Below are 6,110 nucleotides of genomic sequence, written 5' to 3'. Positions count from 1 at the left end.
TTTTAATTGATCACTTTATCTGAAAGGGAAACTAAAGATATTTTAAATTTTACAAAACGTGTTTGTTCTCTTACTTTTCTGGTACTTAGATTATGAAGAAAGAGCCGTAACAGGAAAACTGGAGTTCTTCCCTGGATAAAAATGTCTTTAAAGTATTTCGTTACAAAAATTGCTTTTGAAATTTGAATTCACTTCGGTTTTTAATTTTGTTAGTCACTGGTATTTTAATTTAAAATATTTGATAAATCAATAGCGAAACCAACAAGGTTTCACGATGTCGTCTAAAGTGGGGAGCTTTATTTGGATACTATCCAAGAAAGGTTAGAGCCTTTAAAAAGAAGAGCTGCTTGAGCCTGCCACACATTATGATCTTTATGAAAAAAAGGTGACTTTAACGAATCAAGAGATAACGAATAATGTGGCTCATTATTTGGTGAAAATTGTATTCTGATAAATCTAATTTGGGTTTGATTAGTAATTAGATCAGTAATTAGATTAGTAAGTCTCTTTCTGTTTCGGATAGAAACTCAAGAGAATTACAATCACAAAACCAAATGGAAATAATGTTAAAAAATCGAAAGTAAAAAGAGCAATGAGAGAGAAATGCAGATGTTAATATAAAGAGATATAGATGCAAGAGAAAAACAAATGCAAAATGAAGAAAGAGAAAGAGGAATTCAAACCAAAAACGAAAGGGAAATGGAATTTAAATTAAAAGAATTAGACCTGGCAAGTAGAGCATAGTATATCCCTTACACACTATTTCAGGTGCTGATGTAGTCTGACATATTATGTTGGTATATCCATTTAGGGAAAAAGAAGTAAATCAATATTTTCCTCCTTTTGAGAAAATTGTTGAAAATCTTAAATGGCCGGGGGGGGGGGGGGCGGGAGACTTGCTATTCCCTGACGTCGTCGCGCACCTGCCATGTTGATAGGCTATTTTGCATCTAATGTTGCAAGCTATAGCTAACGCACAGGCTTCGATTTCATTGAATTATTTAAACCAAATTATTGCCAATTTTGTCATGAATTTCCCCACTGTGGACCTAACGTTACCACCTACTGCAATGATCCGTGTATTTCATTGCATTATTAATACTACAATTATTATCCCTTCTTATAAACATTACTAGCGGATGGTACGTTTAAACAGCTAAGCTATGTAAATGCAAGGTATTGACAGTTAACCAGCGAAGTGAATATTGGGGGCATTAAAAATTTAATTCTGATCATTGTTTTCACTGGATGGAGATAACGAAATACAAATTTGTATTCTCATCTTTAGATCCAACACAAAATGATCTGACGTATACAAACACGTAAAATAAAAAAGTCTGATGAAACGTTCATTGTTCAAACTTTAACTCCCTCATTTGATATGCTAACCGATTTTTGAATTCAAAGACATTATTAAGAGAATCAGACAGCGGTTCATCATTGATCGTACAAATAAAATGGAAAAATAATGCACCCAATAGTACTGACAGGGGTTAGACCGCAAATTACTTTTTTTTAAAAATATATTATCTAATACATTTCTCCCAGCTGAACTCAGACCAACATTCCATGACTCTAGGATTCTTAGTGACTCCTCAATAATTCCATGGGTAAAACATCGGTCCCTTTCATGACCATTTCAAACTGAAAAGCACAGCCAAATAACACCTACAAATTTAGATAGGAAATATTTGGCCCCATGCCAACCGGAACATGTAATTATGCTCTGACCCGTCTGAAGCTACTAAAACACGAAACAAATCCATGCTGTCATAAGGTCTCGTTAATGCTGTACACTATGACATCTGTTCGTAGAAATTGGCTAATTACTCGGGTTGATAAATATCTCCCGAACACCGGCTCCGCATAATCAAACAATTAATAACTAAAATCTCACAAAGCTATAAACGGAGCCGTAACTACAAATGAAACGTACCCTGGACTTTTTGAATTACAATCGCAACATCCTCCGGAACATTTTCAGAATGCATGCCGATAGTTGTCATTAGCTGCCGTTCGGAACACATCGGCCACCTATAAAACAAGGATTGACTGATAAGTTGCAAATATTTTTTTAATTGATTTTATGCCCCAACGTATTGGTTAGCTAAATTGTATAACAAACTAAAGTAATATATGACATCGGATTACAGTTTGTGTTCTGCTATGTTTTGTGTACACGGGTACAGAAAACATGAGTAGTAGAAACATTTGCTTTCCTAATTCACGATAAGAAATCACACACTTGTAATAAAGATTGTCTTATGTTACGTGTTTAGGCTCTAATAAACAGTAACAAAATAAAGAGTGAAAACAACAGGCTTAGAAAAATTAAACAAAAAATGTATTTCCCTGGAAAAACTCTGTAAAGGTGAAAAAAATAAGAACTTACGGTTTTAAGAATCAAATCCAAAAATAATCCAAGAATAATTCACGAATTAAATTTTAGAAGTCCTAATGATGAAATGTTCTAATAAATTCAAGTTCAAGTCCCGACGAAGAATCCAAAGTGGAAGGCGATGACGTATACTGTAATCAGTATGGTCTTGTAACGTCTACAGTTTTTTATATTCCACAGTCAATAATATTGAATACTATGTCGACGTGCTACTCCTGCACCGTGCAATTGACAAGATGGCGGATGAATAGTTTTGACCATAATGTTATCAACGTCGATTAAAAAATATAAAATTGTTAAGTCACTACAGTGAATGATTAAAATTTTGGTGGCATGTCAGTACAATAACAGCAAATGTGTGCTGACGTGCCGTTGTACACATGCTCGGTGAAATACAAGAAGAACAAGAATACAAAAGTTTTATTATAATAATAAAACCCGTTTAGTACGAGGCAATCTAACACAGAGAAACTGTATCCCACCTTTGGCAGGGGTGATAACCATGCTTTTTTATTAACACTAGGTAATATAACATGTTTGTAACACTCAGTTTAAACAAACTGCAACATAGTTAATGTGAACAAACCGCAACACACTTAGTAAGAAAATAAAACTGCTTCCCACTCAGTAAGAACAAACATCAACCACTTAACAAGAACAATCCGCACCACACTCATTACGAAACAAACCGCAACAAATTCAGTACTAAACAAACGGCAACAAACTCAATAAGAACAATCCGCAAGACACTTATTACGAAACAAACAATTATAAACTCATTACGAACTGACAGTAACGTACTCAGTGCGAAAAAATCGCAACATAGTCAATGCGAACAAATCGCAACACAGACAATGCGAACAAATCGCAACACAGTCAATGTGAACAAACCATAACACACTCAATACGAACAAAGCATAAAATATGAGCAAACCGGAAGACACTCAGCTACAACAAACCGAAACAAACTCAACAAACCACATAACACTCATTACTAGCTAGCAACCACGCAACCAATCCGAACAAATCGCAACACACTCAGTACAAAGAAACAACACCACACTCAGTAAGAACAATTCGCAGTACACACAATACGAAAGAAACAAAGAAATAAAAACAAACCACGCCACACTCGTTTCGAAACAAACCCCAAACACACTCAGTACAATAAATTCAGTACGAACAAACCGTAACACACTCAATACTAACAAACCCCATCACACACAGTAATAACAATCCACATGACACTCATTACGAAACAAACCGCATCACACTCGTTACGAACTTACAGCAACGCACTTAATATGAACAAACCGTAGCACACTCAGTACGAACAATCAGCAATACACCCAATACGAACAATCAGCAATACACCCAATACGAACAATCAGCAATACACCCAATACGAACAATCAGCAATACATCCAATACGAACAAACCTTAACTTAATACAAACAAACCGCATCACACTGAATACGAACAAACTACAGCAGACTCAATAAGAACAAACTATGACACGCTCATCACGAACAAACTGCATCACACTCAGTATAAACAAACCATAACAAGCTCATTAAGAATAAAACCGCAAGACACTCAGTACGAAACAAACTACATCACACTCAGTACGAAACAAACCACATCACACTCAGTACGAAACAAACAGCGTCACACTCAGTATGAAACAAACTACATCACACTCAGTACGAAACAAACCATAACAAGCTCATTAAGAATAAAACCGCAAGACACTCAGTACGAAACAAACTACATCACACTCAGTACGAAACAAACCACATCACACTCAGTACGAAACAAACCACATAACACTCAGTACGAAACAAACCGCAACACACTCAGTACGAACAAACCATCACACGTTTATACACATACGATTTGCTTTGGTTTGTTTTTGTATTTTACTTCAAAGTAATACTCTTAAGGCTATGACATGTCGATGAAAGTATAGAAAAATCCACTGCCCAACGACACGACACGGTAGCCGGTTCGGGCTTATGGGCATCGATCCCGCACCCTTCTGTTCACTAGTCTAACGCTTTAACCACTGAGACATTGCATAAATGCTGATGCATTTTCTGTGAAGCTGTTTACATCCAGGCCGAACAAAATGTTACACTTTTTAATGAACAGTTGGAAACCACAAATTACAAAACAAGTTCCTTTCACGACTCTTTGATTACACCATCGATTGATGTGTAACCGCAATTTATTATAGTTTTCTTTCGTAATCCCTAACCGAACAGCTCCCGCTGAGCACCGCAATTAGAACTGTTTTCTGCAGCACGCGGGGCTTGTTCATTTTCCAAAGCTCAAAATATTATTCGCCATTAGTCAGTTTTTGTGCTATACCAAATATATACAAATATTAATACTAAATGCATTTTTGCCATGAACAATAGTTCAAGAAAGCGAAGAGACATACAAGTGTTTCACCAGGAAGTCGTACTTTTTAATCTGCATCAGTGTGACCAGAACTATTTTACAGGCATTCCAAGTTCATCTGAAGTATGTCTCATTCGTATTAGAAATAATGTTCAATTATATTGATAAATGATCCAAATCCACATGAGTCACGATTACTAATATAATTACTTGCATTTGTGTTAACAGAAAGATAACGTACTTTCTTCAGAGAATATAGTCTCATTGTCACAATTGCATAAGCATGATAGTATAGGCATCACTTATTTGGTGACGATTAACGTTACATTTTTTAAACAAGCCGTGAGGCTGGAGACGTTGGATTGTTAAGGCAAATATGAGGTAGGGGATATATTATTATGTGGATGCATGTAAGACACCAGTTCCCACGGAATGTTACTTTATGGACGGAGTAATTTGTAGAGCTCCTGGCATCGATGCTCAAATTATACTATTTAAATTAACGAATATATTAGAAAATTGTATTTTTATCAAATATGACATGCAACCAAAGAAAGCTTTCGTGAATCATTATACCGTTTCTCATACAATGAAAAGCGATACAAAAAGTCAATAACAGAAAAACTGGATTGTTATGTTAATTCTTTTATTTAACATGTCCTTAAAAATAAATTATTTCTTTCCTTACGAGTGAGATTAAATAGTTACAAAAGATAATTTTAACAAAATATCAATTGGCAAACCCAGATTAGGGATTAGTAAATGAAATAATTTTAAAAAGATTAAATTTTACTCATTTTAATATCCAAATATTAGGATGTATGTCATTTTCAAAAGGAATTTCTGATTTACATCAGTAACTTGGGTCATTTCTCTTGTTTTTCCGTGTAATGATTTATAATAATTAGCATGATTTCAGTTTCGTAAACATCTGTTTATTTCATTGTAGAAATGTTTAAAAGAAATGTATAAACTTTAAATTCCCGTGTAGTATTTAACAACCGAACCTAAAACTCAGTACATGTATTTGTCTTGTTAAATGTTTGCACTATCACGTGTAAGTTATATTTCTTGTTCACCGATACGGGCACTTGTTTCCGTGAGGAAATTGTAGAAAACGAATGGGATAACAACCCCTACTCCCTATTAACACAAGGCAGCTAACTCTCGGTGTTCGAAGTCTAAATGCGACTAGATCGTGATTGCTTCAGTGAGATCTCTTCCTCTATGCGAATGCCTTGAGGGTCATGACCTCTGAGTATAAGTGCACATATAGTAAATTAACAGATTAGTTGAAATTACATACAAA

This window comes from Sinohyriopsis cumingii, chromosome 4 (genome assembly GCF_028554795.1).
Source record: "Sinohyriopsis cumingii isolate HCF-2022 chromosome 4, ASM2855479v2, whole genome shotgun sequence".
Lineage (NCBI taxonomy): Eukaryota > Metazoa > Mollusca > Bivalvia > Unionida > Unionidae > Sinohyriopsis > Sinohyriopsis cumingii.
The sequence above is the reverse complement of the archived record's forward strand: the minus strand, read 5'-3'. Positions refer to the sequence as shown.